The sequence below is a fragment of the Pristiophorus japonicus genome, chromosome 4, assembly GCF_044704955.1.
Source record: "Pristiophorus japonicus isolate sPriJap1 chromosome 4, sPriJap1.hap1, whole genome shotgun sequence".
Taxonomy (NCBI): Eukaryota; Metazoa; Chordata; class Chondrichthyes; family Pristiophoridae; genus Pristiophorus; species Pristiophorus japonicus.
The window spans coordinates 13,180,113-13,198,104 of NC_091980.1; the positions used below are offsets into that span (position 1 = coordinate 13,180,113).

General features: G+C 40.9%; 1 pseudogene; it reads left to right on the plus strand.

Annotated features, from left to right (window-relative positions):
* The first annotated feature begins 956 nt into the window (after window positions 1–956).
* LOC139262422 (protocadherin-10-like) lies at window positions 957–14,493 on the plus strand (annotated as a pseudogene).
* The last annotated feature ends 3,499 nt before the right edge of the window (window positions 14,494–17,992 follow it).

Genomic DNA, 17,992 nt, shown 5'->3' on the forward strand with positions numbered 1-17,992 from the left:
TAGTTGGTTAAAAGAACGGGATTTTGGGGCCTCAAGGCCTTTGCCCTTTCTACGACTGCTAAAGATCCAAATATATATCCAAGCAGAATTCCTTAGTTAGCTCGATGTGCAGCATAATGCTGGATTCGCATGTGAATTGGAAAAAGAAATAATAATCACACATCAGAAAATATTTCTCGCCGAACTAATAACTACAATTTTTATCAATGCATATGTATTCTCCAATGTATTTTAAGGAGAATTATCAATAACAATGTTGAAAGTGACTTACAATGAATTTCAAACGAACTATACGCATTTAATACAGAAATGCATAAGAGGCCCTCCGGGGACGTGGCTCAATCACAATGACTCAGCAGCACGGCATCCCCGGAGGAGCTTATATTACGACGTTTCTGGTTAGCTGCTGCATCGACTGGAAAGCTATTTTTTGAAGAACAGTGCAGAAAAGGATACAAAAGCTGCAGAAAAGTAAACCACATGGTCACTCATATTTAACATTGCACAACAATAATTGTCACTTTTACGCATAGACGAACGGAGGCATGACAGCTTTAAGAAAGGCTCCGCATCGTTACTGGTTGAACTAGTGCACCAATGAAAAGCTGAATCGTGCCCGGAGATCCTCCCTGCCCCTTTTCTTTCCCAGCCAACATTACCGATAGTCAGAAGCACTGCAAGCTGGATAGCGAGCTGTTAAGGATATTTAACGTAATCTAAAAGCAACTATTAGAACAGTTAACCGAAATATGATGATTTTCTTTAAAAACTCGCATCGCGTTTTAAAGCAGACAGGTATTTTGTACCATGTACCACTTTATTTGGTCGAAAAAGCGCATATTTTTTAATTTCATTCGGAATGATTGTCGAACGGCTCTGTGTCGTGCTAAATTGTTTCGAATGATTTGTGATGGAAATTGCAATATTACACAATATATTGGTTGTTAAGATGGCAAATGCGGTGCTTTATGCTCCTATCCTGGGATCTAGTTTATGGACAGATTCGGTATTCGATTCCTGAAGAATTGCAAGTGGGTGCCTTTGTTGGAAATATCGCCGTCGATTTAGGGTTAGATGTGAAAGAGCTCAAAGTTCGGCGTTTTCGGATTGTGGACGGCTCCGGGACGCCGTATCTCGACGTTGATTTAAACAATAAGATTCTATTTGTGAAAGAAAAAATTGATAGAGAACATCTTTGTGGACCAAGTCTTGTTTGTCTTTTGTCTATCGAGACGGTACTCGAAAATCCTGTCGATCTGCACGATATCGAAGTGGAGATTCAGGATGTAAATGACAACGGTCCCAGTTTTCCAAAGGTCCAGTTCCGCCTTGAAATCTCCGAGCTTGCTGCGCCGGGAGCGCGCTTCCCTCTCGAATCCGCGCACGATCCGGACGTTGGAAGGAACTCCGTGCAAACCTACCAGCTGGTCGCAAACGATTTGTTCACCCTAAATGTTCAATCGCGCAGTGGAGATGGAAAACTGCCGGTGCTTGTGTTGGAAAGGCGTCTGGACAGGGAAAATCAATCGAAACACATATTGGAGCTCATTGCGAAGGATGGCGGAGTCCCTCAAAGGTCTGGCACTGTTCAAGTATTGGTAATCGTAGAGGATCTAAACGACAACCTACCCGTTTTCCCGCAGTCAGTTTATAGAGTTAACTTGTTGGAAAATGTACCTAAAGGGACCCTGGTAATCAACTTAAATGCCACAGACCTGGATGATGGTGCCAATGCAGAAATAATGTACTCTTTCAGCAGTCATACCTCGGGTAGAGTCCGTGAATTATTTAGCATCGATTCTAAAACTGGCGAAATCAGAGTAATGGGGAGTTTGGACTATGGTACAAGTCGTATTTTTGAGATTAATGTGCAGGCAAAGGACAAGGGCTCTTCCGCAGTCCCCGTATACTGTGATGTGATGTTGAGCATTGTTGATGTGAATAATCACCCACCTGAGGTAACACTGACTACCGTTTTCAGTCCGGTTGGCGAAGACGTTCTGCCTGGGACTGTGGTGGCTCTAATCAGTGTCGAGGACAAAGATTCTAGAGAAAACGGACAAGTCCAATGTGAACTGGGAAACAGCCTTCCTTTCAAGCTCGATTCAACTTCAAAGAAGTATTGGAAATTAGTTACCCAGCAGCTGCTTGATCGCGAAAGTTCTTCCAAATACGAGGTTACTATCATATGCAGTGACTCGGGAACACCACCTCTCACATTCAGCAAAACCATTCGGGTGGAGCTTTCGGATATAAACGACAATTCACCCAAGTTTTCCCATGAAAACAAAATAGCAGACATTTTTTGAATGGTGAGAGACTGGGAAGTGTTTGAATTCAGAGGGACCTTGGTGTCCTTGTACTTGAATCATAGAAAATTGACATACAGGTACAGCAAGCAAATAAGAAAGCAAATGGAGCGTTAGCTTTTGTTAAAAAGTGATTCGAGTATAAGAGTAAAGAAGTCTAACGACAATTATGCAGGGAATTGGTGAGGGCACAAGTGAAGGATTGTGTACTCTGCTGGTCTCCTTACATAAGGAAACACATAATTGCTTTAGAAGGAGTGCAGCGAAGGTTCGCTAGACTAGTTTCCGGGAAGTGGGGATTGTCCTATGAGGAGAGATTGTGTAGACTAGACCTATATTCGCTAGAGTTTAGAAGAATGGGAGTTGATCTAATTGACATATGTAAAATTCTTAAGGGGCTTCACAGAGTTAATGTGGGAAAGTGTTTTCCCTGGTTGGGGAAACTAGCACACGGGATAACAGTCTGAGAATAAGGGGTAGGCCATTTAGGACTGAGATAAGGAGAAATTTCGTCACTCAAATGAATGTGAATCTTTGGAATTCTCAACCTCTGAGAGATCTTTATAATTCTCAACCTCAGTCTTTGAGTATATCGAAGACAGATGTTGAACAATTTTTTGGCTACAAGGAATTAAGGAATATGGGGGTGGTGCAGGAAAGTGGAGTTGAGGAAGAAGATCAGGCTCGATGGACCAGATAGCGTACTCAAACTCCTATTTCTTATGTTCCTTTGTTATTCTTGTTTGCTAAAGGGATCGACATAACAATACAATTTCTTCAACATTAACATTATATCAAAAATATTGATACATTTCCAATCGCAGAGAAGGTGAAAATTCTCTGAAGTTTGTTCAGGAGAATTTTCTTGATCAGCATGCTCAAGTAGTTTCCTGCTCAATGACGAGCAGGCATTGCTGGGTCTAGGTCTCTGGAATGAGTGGCTCAAGTGGAAATTGCCACAGTTGCAGAGCATCTTGGTAACAGTGATCATAGGCCCGGAGTTTGCAGAGGATCTCAGAGTACGCCATCATTCCTCCTTTGAAATCCGCCGCAAGTTCAGGATTTCCGCGTGCGTTTTCACATGTGCTAAATCCTGAATTTCTGTTATGCCAAATTATGCACTGACAGGCCATTCACACGGCACAAAATAGACCAATTGCTGGTGCAGTGTTGGACTATTTGCCCTTCAACTGTCCTGCAATTGGTTACGGTAATGTTACAGTGCTCTTTGCATCAGTGTAAGGGGATACCTCAAGCATGTTTTAAACAGTTTTATCTGGAAAATCATATCTTTGTACTTTATTGAATGATTATTTCAGCTTCTGAAAATATTAGAGCTTTAATCATCAATAATTATTATCAGCAAACTTAATTTTTTGGTGAAGTTGATGGAATGAAACTATTTATAAATTAAATTGCAATCCGTTAAATTATAACTAAATCTGCTTAAAGGATTCAATTAAATCTGATTCTAGGATTCCCTTCTGAAATTATGTAAAATCTAATTCTGTTTTTGATTGGAAGACCAAGCACACGTGATCCCAGATATGCTTCCGCTTTGGCTTGATATCTGGAACCGTGGTTCATTACACTGTCCTCCTAGTCTCAGTGTCAGATCACACGTTTTCACTGGTGGGCTGACAACAGGCAAGTGAGTTTTCTTTTGGCAGGTTGGTGACATACTGTTGTGGTTTGGAACCAACCACAATTTTTGGCCCATAGTATCATAAGCTTTAGATTAGTTATGGAGAAGAATAAGAAGCAATCTAGAGTAAACATTCTAAACTGGAGGAGGGCTAATTTCAATTAAGGAGGGTTCTGTGCCTTTGGCGATGGAGTCAAATATTGTCAGCCATAAATGTAATAGAGCAACGGGCGTCCTTTAATGACGAAATGGTTCAGCTATAATCTAGGTATATTCCTACAAGGGGGGAAGGGAGGTAAACCATAGTCAGAGCACCCTGAAGGTTTGAGGAGCTAGACAGTAGAATGTAGCAGAGAAAGTGGGTGTATGGCAGATGTCAGCTTGTAATACAAGGGTGAATAAGGCTGAATATAAAAATTACAGAGAAGTGAAAAAGCAAATTAGAAACAGTACGAGAATAGATTGGTAGCTAACAAAAAAGGGCTAATATAAAGGACTTCTATAGGAATATTAACAGTAAAAGAGTTATCAAAGAAGCATTGGGGCCAATTAGCAAGAAAAATGGAGAACTATTGCAGGAGGCAGAAGGCATGGCAGAGGTATTAAATGAGTTAATTGCATCAATGTTTACAAAGGAAGAGGACTTTCTCAAAGCTTTGGGAAACGAAGATGATGTTGGGATACTGGCTGAGATAAAAGTAGATCAACGAGAGGTACTAGAAAGGCTAGTGTTAATTAAAGTGGCTAAGTCACCCAGTCCAGACGGGATCAATGCTGGGTTGCTTAGGGAATTAAGGGTAGAAATTGCGGAGGTGCTGGCCACAATCTAGCAACTCACCTTAGATACAGGGGTGGTGCCAAATGAATGGAGTATTGCAAATCTTACACCCTTGTTCAAAAAAGGGGCAAATGATGAACCTGGCAATTACAGGCTAGCCAGTTTAATGTCCGTGGTGGGAAGCTTTTAGAAGCAATAATCCGAGAGATAATTAACAGCAACTTGGACAAGCATGGACTAAAAAGGAGAGCCAGTACACATGTGTTAAGGGCAAATCGTGTTTGACTAACTTGGTTTCGTTATTTGATCAGGTAACAGAGAGGGTTTATGAGGGTAGTGAAGTTGATATGTAAATGGACTTTGGAAAGGTATTGGATAAAGGACCACATATTAGGCTTGTCAGCAAAATTGAAGACCATGGCATAAAAGATGCAGTAGCGGCATGAATACAAAATTGACTAAGGCATAGAAAGCAGAGTGGTGATTTGCTGTTTTACAGACAGGAGGGGCGATTGTAATGACATACCCCAAAGTTTAGTACTAGTACCACTGCTGTTTTTAATTAAAGATTTAGACTTGGGGCTCGCGCACACAATTTCGAAATTTGCAAATGTAAGACATTAATAGACTTCAAGAAGACATAGACAGGCTAGTGTAATGGGCGGACACATGGACGATGGAATTTAATGCCGAGTAGTGTGAATTAATACATTTTGGTGGGAAGAAAGAAGAGAGCACATTCATACTAAGTGGTACAATTTTAAAGGAATGCAAGAAGAGAGAAACTGTGGCTGCTTCTGCAAAAATCTTTGAATGTGGCAGAACCGGTTAAAAAATGATAATAAAATATGTGGGAGCCTGGGCATTATAAATAGAGGCATAGAGTACAAAAGACAGGAAGTTATGCTAAAATTATATAAGACAGTAATTCGAGCCCAGCTGGAGTATTAGCTGGGAATTTGCGGTCAGCGTTGAAGTGAAGAGGTTCACTGCTGGTGGTAAAGTACACTTCGCACAAGGATCTTGCAAACCCTGTGTCGAGAACTTCAGATTTTCCGACATACAATTGAAATCAACCAAGCATATATGAGATCCCCTTGTGCGAAGTATTGTGACATCAACAAGCTGTCTAAGTAGCCAATAAAACGCACAATTCTCATACATTGAACAAGGAAGTGAGTAAGCTCGGAAAATGTTAACTTTTTAAAAATGTTAGAGAGCAAAACAAAGATTAGACCTCTTGCATAGGGAAAAGGCAAAACTAACCAAAGATGAAAAGACGTTTTTTTTAATTAGCTTTTATTCAAATTGACGCAATTTACACTGCACAAAATTAAAACTAGTTTTCATGGCGCTTCTCATAGGTTTACCAATAGTAACGCCATTAAACCCTCAGTTATACCAAACCCTTTGGGTCTAACTTAGTGCGGAATTTAACAGTGTTCTCACATGCTTACAATGCATAAGCCCTCACTACTCGTCCATAAACCACTAAAATAAGTGATTTCAGGGTTTTCTGGATATTTTTCCAAATCATGTAGGTTATATATTCATATAAAAGCATAAACATAGAAACATAGAAAATAGGTGCAGTAGTAGGACATTCGGCTCTTCGAGCCTGCACCACCATTCAATAAGATCATGGCTCAACATTCCTTCAGTACCCCTTTCCTGCTTTCTCTCCATACACCTTGATCCCTTTAGCCATAAGGGCCATATCGAACTCCCTCTTGAATATATCCAATGAATTGGCATCAACAACTCTCTGCGGCACGGAATTCCACAGGTTAACAACTCTCTGAGTGAAGAAGTTTCTCCTCATCTCAGTCCTAAATGACCTGCCCCTTATCACATGACTGTGTCCCCTGGTTCTGGACTTCCCCAACATCGGGAACATTCTTTCCGCATCTAACCTGTCCAGTCCCATCAGAAACGTATGTATATCTATGTGATCCCCTCTCATCCTTCCAAGCTCCAGTGTATAAAGGGCCAGTTGATCCAATCTCTCCTCATATGACAGTCCAGCCACCCCTGGAATCAGTTTGGTGAACCTTTGCTGTACTCCCTCAATAGCAAGAACGTCCCTCCTCAGATTAGGAAACCAAAACTGAACACAATATTCCAGATGTGGCCTCACCAAGGCTATGTACAACTGCAGTAAGACTTCCCTGCTCCTATCCTCAAATCCCCTTGCTATGAAGGCCAACATACCATTTGCCTTCTTCACCGCCTGCTGTACATGCATGCCAACTTTCAATGACTGATGAACCATGACTCCCAGGTCATGCTGCACCTTCCCTTTTCCTAAACTGCAGCCATTCAGATAATATTCTTCATTCGTGTTTTTGCCCCCAAAGTGGATAACCTCACATTTATTCACATTATACTGCATCTGCCATGTATTTGCCCACTCGCCGAACCTGTCCACGTCACTCTGCAGCCTCTTAGCGTCCTCCTCACAGCTCACACCGCCACCCAGTTTAGTTTCATCTGCAAACTTGGAGATATTACACTCAATTCCATCATCTCGATCACTAATATATATTGTATAGAGCTGGGGTCCCAGAACTGAGCCCCACGGCACTACACAAGTCACTGCCTGCCATTCTGAAAAGGACCCATTTATCCGGACACTTCTTTTTCCTGTCTGCCAACTAGTTCTCTATCCATATCAGTACATTACCCCCAATACCATCTGGTTTGATTTTGCACACCAATCTCTTGTGTGGGAAATTGTCAAAAGCCTTTTGAATGTCCCAATACACCACATCCACTGGTTCTCCCTTGTCCACATCCTCAAAAGAATTCCAGAATATTTGTCAAGCATGTTTTCCCTTTCATAAATCCATGTTGACTTGGACCAATCCTGTCACTGCTTTCCAAATGCACTGCTATTTCTTCCTTAATGATTGATTCCAACATTTTCCCCACTACTGCTGTCAGGCTATAATTACCAGTTTTCTCTCTCCCTCCTTTTTTAAAAAGTGGTGTTACATTTGCAACCCTCCACTCGATAGGAACAGATCCAGAATCGATAGACTGTTGGAAAATTATCACCAATGCATCCACTATTTCTAGGGCCACTTCCTTAAGTACTCCTGGATGTAGACTATCAGGCCCTGGGGATTAATCGGCATCCAATCCCATCAATTCCCCTAACACAATTTCCCGCTTAATAAGCATATCCTTCAGTTCCTCCTCCTCACTAGACCCTCGGTCCCCTAGTACTTCCAAAAGGTTATTTGTGTCTTCCTTCGTGAAGACAGAATCAAAGTATTTGTTCAATTGGTCTGCCATTTCTTTGCTCCCCATTATAAATTCACTCGAATCCGACTGCAAGGGACCTACGTTTGTCTTCACTAATAGTTTTCTCTTCACACATCTATAGAAACTTTTGCAGTCAGTTTTTATGTTCCCAGCAAGCTTCCTCTCGTACTCTACTTTCCCCCTCTTAATTAAATCCTTTGTCCTCCTCTGCTGAATTCTAAATTTCTCCCAGTCCTCAGGCTTGCTGCTTTTACTGGCTAATTTATATGCCTCTTCCTTGGATTTAACACTATCGTTAATTTCCCTTGTTAGCCGCGGTTGAGCCACCTTCTCTGTTTTATTTTTACTCCGGACAGGGCTGTACAATTGTTCAAGTTCAGCCATATGATCTTTTAAGGTTTGCCATTGCCTATGCACCGTCAACCCTTTCAATATCATTTGCCAGTCTAATTTTGCCAATTCGCGCCTCATACCGTCAAAGTTGCCTTTCCTTAAGTTCAGGACCCTAGTTTCTGAATTACTCTCACTCTCCATCTTAATAAAGAATTCTAACATATTATGGTCACTCTTCCTCAAGGGGCCTCGCACAACAAGATTGCTAATTAGTCACTTCTCATTACGCATCACCCAGTCTAGGATGGCCTGCTCTCTGGTTGGTTCCTCGACATATTGGTATAGAAGACCATCCCTAATACACACCAGGAAATTCACCGCATTGCTACTAGTTAGGTTAGCCCAATCAATATGTAGATTAACGTCGCCCAAGGTTACTGCTGTGCCTTTATTGCACACATCCCTTATTTCTTGTTTGATGCTGTCCCCAACCTCACTACTACTATTTGGTGGCCTGCACACAACTCCCACTAGCGTTTCCTGCCCTTTGGTATTCCGTAGCTCCACCCATACCGATTCCACATCATCCAAGCTAATGTCCTTCCTTACAATTGCATTAATTTCCTCTTTAACCAGCAACGCCACCCCGCCTGCTTTTCCTTTCTGTCTATCCTTCCTAAATGCTTTATACTCTTGGATGTTGAGTTCCCAGCCTTGGGCACCCTGGAGCCATGTCTCTGTGATGCCAACACATCATATCCATTAACTGCTATCTGCACAGTTAATTCATCCACCTTATTCCGAATATTCCTTACATTGAGGCACAGAGCCTTCAGGCTTGTCGTTTTAACACACTTTGGCCCTTTAGAATTTTTGCTGTAATGTGGTCCTTTTTGTTTTTTGCCTTGGATTTCTCTGCCCTCCACTTGTACTATTCTCCTTTCTATCTTTTGCTTCGGACTCAATTTCATTTCCCTCTGTCTCCCTGCATAGATTCCCATCCCCCTGCCACATTAGTTTAACTCCTCCCAAAAAGCACCAACAAACACTCCCCCTAGGACATTGGTTCTGTTCCTGCCCAGGTGTAGACCGTCTGGTTTGTACTGGCCCCACCTCCCCCAGAACCGGTTCCAATGCCACAGGAATTTGAATCCCTCCCTTCTGCACCACTGCTCAAGCCACGTATTCACCTGAGCTATCCTGTGATTCCTACTCTGACGAGCACGTGGTACTGATAGCAATCCTGAGATTACTACTTTTGAGGTCCTACTTTTTAATTTAACTCCTAGCTCCTTATATTCGTCTCGTAGGACCTCATCCCTTTTTTTACCTACATCATTGGTACCTATTAGAAAGATTAGCAGAGAAATACAATCCAGGCAAATTTTGAAAACTTTTGTATTTTTGACTGCACAACCATAAATGTGAAAATGACGCAATGTTTTTCGAGACATTTTAGCTGTAAGAAATGTTCAGAAGTCTCATTGGATAGGTGTGATTATGTTCAATCCACCAATCAGAAGCTGCAATGCGACTGGAGATCCTGACTGCCCCCTTCCCTTCCCATCCACCATTGCGCACTTTTAACCACAGTTTAGTGTTGAACGTCGGGCCGTGAGCATTGTAAGCGCTTTTGCATCTGAACCCAATGATGATTTTTCTCACAAAAAAGATCAGCACAGAGCAATCTCCAGATTTTAAACCCGCAGGAATATTTTAGTAATATGCTAGTTTCGCTCGAGAAAAATAAGTAACTTAATTCGAAGGAAATATCGAAGCAAGCTATCGGGCTGAAACAATTGGGATGATTTGTGCTGGAAATTAGATATTATAAACGACACTGGCTGTTAAAATGGTCACTGTTGTACTTTATCTTTTCCTTCTGGGATCTAATTTCGAGACAGATTCGCTATTCAATTTCTGAAGAGTTGCAACTGGGTGCCTTTGTTGGGAATATCGCAGTCAATTTGGGTTTAGACTTGAATGAGCTCAAACTCGCAGTTTTCGGATTGTGCCTTGTCAGAGGAAGCAGTATGTCGACGTAACTATGAACAGTGGTAAATTATTTGTAAAGGAAAAGATTGAAAGAGAACAGCTCTGTGGGCCGAGTGCGACGTGTGTGTTATCTTTGGAGACAGTGATCGAAAATCCCTTCAGTCTGTACAATGTTGAAGTGGAGAACCTGGATGTAAACGATAATGCACATATTTTTTACCAAAAAGCTAGTTCCTCCTTCAAATTTCCCAGCTGGCCGCACCAGGATCGCGCTATGCCCTTCAGCGCGCCCGTGACTCAGACGTAGGAATCAATGCACTGCAATCATACCAGCTTGTCGAAAACGAATACTTTACTTTAAATGTTGAGAGCCGAAATGGGAATGAAGATGTGCCAGTGTTAGTTTTAGAAAAGGGATTGGATAGAGAAACCACATTTAATCACAGGTTACTGCTGATTGCCAAGGACGGCGGGGACCCTGAGCGGTCTGCAACTGCACAGATAATAATCAGTGTACAAGATGCCAATGATAACGCGCCTGTGTTCCCCCAGTCAGTTTATAGCGTCAGTCTTTTAGAAAATATTGCCACAGGAAGCTCGGTTATCAAGCTAAATGCTACCGACTTGGATGATGGCTAAAATGGAGAGATTGTGTATACTTTTAGTAGCCTAACCTTAGTTAGAATCACTGAGATGTTTGCCATGGATTCAAAAACGAGTGAAATCAGAGTAAAGGGCACTCTAAACTTTGAAGAGAACAATATTTTTGAGATCAATTACAAGCAATGGACAAGGGGCCTTTTGCAGTTCCTGCTTAGTGCGATGTGCTGGTTCAGATTGTGGATATAAATGATAACGCCCCTGAGGTGAATGTCTCTACCCTGTTCAGTCCCGTCCCTGAAGACTCTGTTCCCGGGACGGTTGTAGCTCTAATCAGTGCAACAAACAAAGATTCAGGCGAAAATGGGCATGTAGAATGTCAAGTCACAAATAATCTTCCTTTTCAATTGGATTCATCCTCCAAGAAATACTTAACATTGCATACGCAACAGGTACTTGATCGTGAAAATACCTCGAGGTACAGGTCACCGTACTCTGCAGTGATACAGGATCTCCAGCCCTCACATCCAGGAAAGTCACCTGGTAGATATTTCCGATATAAATGATAACGCGCCCCGCTTTGCACAGTCTCTATTTACAGCTTACGTGACGGTGAACAATGTTATTGGAGCGTCTATCTTTTCAGTTACAGCTTTTGATCCAGATATAAACCAGAACTCGCTGCTAAACTACTCCATAGCGGCGACTCGGATTCAGGGCGAGTCAGTGTTCAATTACATCTACATCCAATCAGAAAACAGATCTCAACGATCTTTTGACTCCGAGAGACTCAAACATTTTCAAATCCAAGTTCACGTTACGGACTCTGGAGTCCCACCACTATCCAGCAACGTCTCGGTGGAGGTAATTATCCTTGATCAGAATGACAATGCTCCGGTGATCGTGCATCCACTGTCCGAGTATGGATCTATAGTAACAGAGACAATATCTCGATTCTCAGAACCTGGTTATCTGGTCGCCATGGTGTCGGCCACTGATGCTCACTCTGGCCAGAATGGTCGCCTCTATTACCAGATTCTCCAGACTACCGACCCTGGACTTTTTACCATTTCACCCGATACAGGCGAAATCTAGACTATTCGTGGCATTATGAGCAAAGACAGCTCAAAGCAAAGTTTGTTCATCGGCGCAAAGGACAATAGCTCACCACCGATTTCAGCCTCAATGACAATTATCTTACCGCTAACAGGCGGGGATACGGAAATACTTTCCGACGTGAGCAGTTTGTCTGATGATCCTGGGTCCTTTGGTGACTTAAGCCTTTTCTTAGTCATATCATTAGGAATAACCTCATCTATTTTTCTCGTGGTTTTAATTATCCTCGCCGTTAAATTTCATAAAAACAGAAACCGGTTTGTTCCGCTAATAGCTACCTGGACTCGTGCTGTTGCGTCGAAGCACAAAATTCGTCGAATGGAATTAAAAAGCCAGCAGAAATCTAGAAATAGCTCCGAACTATGTCGAAGTGTTTGGGGGCGATCCACTTTCTCAAAGCTTCCGCTATGACACGAATTCAACTTCAGGTACGGCCACGAGAGACGCCATGTTGCCGAACATGTACAGGTAATCTATACACAAGAGTAACGTCACGAGTGGTAATGAAGAAGCTTTCCGCAATTTAAACTGCAAGAACTCTGGAAACATTGAGGTGAGGCACTTCTGAAAATTAAAACACTTTAAATTTTATTTGGCTGTACAGATATCCGCTGAAATATTGTACCATCTTTGTCTTGTTGATGGCAGAGAAATGGGAGGTACGAGTAGTAACAACGGAACGTATTTATCACTTCTTGATCATACCCGTTACGCCTGAAGAAGGTACCTTCTAAATTTAAATGCAGATATCGCCGTGAATTCTCAAGGGTCATAGTGTAGAATAGCCACAAAGTGAAATGTATTGGCGAGATAATGACATAAGTCAGATATTGGCGAAAATATGCCAAAAATGAGTTATGGTAGATTGCAATCGTAAAGAGTCTTCAAGAATCAAGACATTTTACACTATGACGTTCTGCGTGAGAATGGGTTACCTCAGGAGACGATGCAATTGACCTCAATTCGGAAATGTTGAAATTATATGTTGGAAGGTTACGAGAAACAAGGGAAATATCAGCGCACTACAATAAGCATAGTACTATGCATAACGTTGATAAAAAGGTGTGATGAACATTGGAACAGGAGGAGGCCATTCAGCACTTCGAGCCTCGAATGCCATTCAATTAGAACATGGTGGATCTCTCTATTACCTCTATCTACCTGCCTTGTTTCCATAACCCTTAATATCCTTGCATAAAATAATATATCAGTCTCAATTTTTAAATTTTAATCAAGAACTTCAGCCTCAGCAGCTTTTTGGGGGAACAGAATACCAGATTTCCATTACCAATTTTGTGAATAATTCCTTTCTGACATCATGCCTGAACGACCCAGCTCTACATTTAAGTTTAGGATAGGCCCCTTTATTCTAGAATCACACATTAAATATCATAGTTTCTCTCAATCTTGCATGTCAAATGGTTTAACCATCATAAAAAAACTTAAATTAGATTATCTCTTAAAATTTGATATTCAAGGGAACACAAGCTTAGTCTGCCCAATGTGCTCTCATAATATAATTGTTTTAGCAGCGGTTTCATTCTGGTAAATCTATGCAGCGTTCTATCCAAGGCCAATATATATTTCCTGAGGTGCAGTGCCCAGAAATCAATTCAGGACTCCATATGTTGTGTTTAGGTGCCGGGGCGGGGTATCTAACTAGAGCTCTATACATGTATAACATAACTTCCACCACTTTGTATTTCATCCCTCATAAGATACAGGCGAATATTCCATTAGACTTTTAAATTATTTTTTATATCTGCGTACCAGCTTTTAGTGATTTCTCTACTTGGACCCCTAATTTTCTCTGCTCCTCAGTTCCTAGCATTTTGCCATTTAGAAAATAGTGTGATATATATTTCTTTGTTTCAAGTTGGATAACCTCAAACATGCCCATATTGATCTTCATCAGCATCAGTTTCGTCCACTCACATCATTTATCGATGTCCCTTTGCAACATTCTGCTTCTATCTGAATGACGTACTGTGCCACCTAATTGAGCGGCTATAGAGAGAAAAAATGGAGAACAAGTTAAGGTTCTGGCCAATATTGAGAGAAGGATCACCTAATAGAAAAAGGTTTTAGGGAAGACTATTGTTTTGTCCATAAGGATGTGTTTGTAGTCATTCACAAGTAAGTTTTTCAAATTCTTGAACTGGCTTATCTGCATCATCTGAACATGCCCTCATATGACCTAGCTGAATTTTGTTACATTGCTGCATGTAAAAATTCAGGATGTTAGAGAGAAAAATAGTGATTACATTCATAAATGCCACATGTCTTGATGGATTTACAAATAGTACTTTATTGGTGATACTGCTCGGTCAGGAACATATAAGAAAAACATATTTGAGATTGCTTTGGATGTGCAAGCATCCACTGAAGCATTGGAGCAAAAGCTTCCATCTTTATCTAGTTTATGGCAGAGAAATGGAAGATATGAGTAAACGTTGTACATCTGAATTTCTCTTTAATAGCTGTCCCTAAAATGGATCCCTACCAAGACATCATTTAAATTTAAGATTAAGAAGTTCAATTGTTGTCTCAAGGGATATAGGGACAATTACGTGAAAATATGAGTTAGTCAAATATTGGCCCGAAGATTCCAAATCTCGGTTTCGCAGATTGCCGTACCAAAGAGACTGAAAATATCAACACATTCCACACATTTGAAGTCCAGAGTGAGACTGGTGTACAATAGGAGATTTTGGGCTTGGCTTAAATTTGGGGGAAAGTACGAATGGGTAGATATATATTTGAAGTTTAGGAGAAAGAAGAAATAGATCTGGGCACCAAAGTGAGCACACTACAATGGATAAGGTTGGCAGAAGGAAGTTGTGATCAACATAAGAGAGGAAGTACGTTTTGAGGACAGTAGGGTAAGAAGGATCACACCTTCGAAAATAGCCTTTTGGTTATCCTGTTAATAAGTTTGTAATTATTCACAATTCATTATTTTTAAATGTTTAATTGGCTTATTCGTGGCAAAAGAACGTGTCCTCAAACAAGCTAGGTCTAGGTCAGCCTAGGTCAGTCAGGTAAAAAGGGGGGTGTAGGTGGTGTTGGAACTGTCTTGCAAAGATAAAATTGTGTAAGGTTTTCGTTGTGTCCGTTTCTTACCATAGATGTTCATAGTTTATAAGTGTGTGTCAGATATGTCTTTAATGAAGTTTGACCTTGTTGGAAACTTACCGTGGATAATAAATTGGACTTACCCGGGTTTTTTGTTCCAAGTACCACTTGTCTCTGTGTGTTTTGTTTTCCCTTGTGGAAGCTCATAATCCACCACAATTCTGAACCAGATAGGGGTGCTAGGGCGCTTCGCAACCGCCAGTTAAGTGGTCAGCGAGCCATAAGCTGCTGGACCGTCGCCTGGAAGGGACAGAGAGGCCCAATACACCAACAGCCACCAAAGACCCCAGTAATTGGACAGAGCAAAACCCCCCTACACTCATTTGTTAAAATATTTCATGTTAAACTTAGGAAATTGTAACAGAGAAAAACTGTAACTTAATGCACAACAGCCTCAAAGGAATATGTAAGAATGGATTAGCAATGATTAGGTAATTGTTGATTTTGCTGGGTGCACAATGTCGTTCGAGTTACATATTTGATGTTGCCATATATTGTACCAAATATTTAGGCTGACGTGTTGTTTTGATTCTGAAAGAAATACAACTAACTCTATTTAATTTGAAATGTATTATTTTTAAAATTTTTCGGAGCATAGTGAAGTTAGCATTGGAAAATTGATCGGTTTTCCATTTCAAGCAATTTCCATTGTGAAGCAGTCCCAGCTCAAATATAGCACAGTTTAAAGGCAGAGTAATGCTCATCTTGTTTGTTTGCATAGGTGCTTCAAACTCATCTTCAAAGCACTGGTCCATAGCATCAGTGTAACATTTCACATTACCAGACGAGCATTCGTCCCACTGAGCGAGGTTTTGAAATGAGTGCGAAATTAGCATTGTGCAGTGGCATGGCGCCCATTGGTAACTATGCTTAGTATGCACAAACTCACTTAATATCAAACACATAAACACGGAAGAAACAAAAAAAAATCTTCCCAACAATAACAGTTGAATTAGCAGCTATGTCCTAAAGAGCAATGTGTTAATTCGTTATGCCATCTATTCCCTAAAATTGCTCTCATCGGCAGCAGGCAGAGTTCCAATTGTTCACTGTCATAGAACCATTATATGGCAAGCATAATATTTAAATAATTTTTGATGTAATCAGCAGATCACTAACGAAAATAATTGGATTAACGGATAAGTGTAGTGTGAAATAAGATGTGTATTTTTAAAATATATATTTAAAGAACATAAGTAAATAAGAAATAGGAGCAGGCTACACAGCCCCTCGAGCCTGGTCATCCATTTAATACGATCTTGGCTGATCCAATCATGGACTCAGGTCCACTTTCGTGCCCGCTCCCCATTACCCCTTATTCCCTTATCGGTTAAAAAACAGTGCATCTGTCTTAAATGTATTCAATGTCCCAGCTTCCACAGCTCTCTGAGGCAGCGAATTTCACAGATCCACAACCCTCTGAGAAAATAAATGTTTCCTCAACGCAGTTTTAAATGGGCAGCCCCTTATTCTAAGGTCATGTCCTCTGGTTCTATTCTCCCTCATCAGTGGAGACATCCTCTCTGCATCCACCTTGTCAAGCCCCTTCATAATCTTATACGTTTCGATAAGATCACCTCTCAATCTTCTGAATTCCAGTGAGTAGAGGCCCAAACTACTCAACCTTTCCTCATAAGTCAAACCCCTCATCTCCGGAATCAACCTAGTGAACCTTCTCTGGACAGTCTCCAAAGCAAGTATATCCTTTCGTAAATATGAAAAACAAAACTGCACGCAGTATTCCAGATGTGGCCTCACCAAAACCGTGCATAACTGTAGCAAGACTACCATGCTTTTATACTCCATCCACTTTGCAATAAAGGCCAAGATTCCATTGGCCTTCCTGATCGCTTGCTGTACCTGCATACTAAACTTTTATGTTCCATGCACAAGTACCCCCAGATCCCGCTGTATGCAGCACTTTGCAATCTTTCTTAATTTAAATAATAACTTCCTCTTTGATTTTTTTCTGCCAAAGTGAATGACTTCATACTTTACAACATTATACTCCATCTGCCAAATTTTTGACCACTCACTTAGCCTGTCAATATCCTTTTGCAGTTTTTTTTTGTCCTCACACATTGCCTTTCCTCCCATCTTTGTATCATCAGCAAACATGGCTACGTTACACTCGGTCCCTTCTTCCAAGTCGTTAATATGAATGGTAAATAGTTGGGGTCCCAGCACTGACACCTACGGCGCCCACTGGATACTGATTGCCAACCCAAGAATGAAACATTTTTCAGTGCGTTCTTCTGTTGTGAGTTTTGGAAAAATAACTGTAAGACTTTTCTTAAAAAAGAGATTAGTACAAGAATGAAAAGCTCCAAAGTATTATAATGAAATAAAGCTTCAATTTTTGAATACACAGCAATAGATTTGGACAAAGCATTGCACAGACACCCCAGCTTTACCATATGATGAGAATAGTGATTTGTTAAATCTCCAAATTCTTTTTTTTCAATAAAGTGAAGCCAAGAGGTTATGAAGTTTCTGACAAGATGGTTTTGTCATTACGCACTGATAGAAATTTTGCAAAGCTAAATGGCAGGATGCGCAATATGGCATAGAATTTTTTCATGTAGGAATCTAATATCTTGGAGCAAGTGACAGAAATAAGCCTTTCAGCATTCACAATGCTATAATTGGCAAGAAGCAAAGCTTGTTGCTGTGCAGTTGATAGGCGTTATGAGATGTATTACACCAGCACCGACAGTTGCCTCCATATTCTCGGGCATTTCTTGCAATCTCATCTCAGAAGAGAAGTAGCAATAATCAAAAAATAAAACCCCACTTTAGCAAATTTAGATCTGC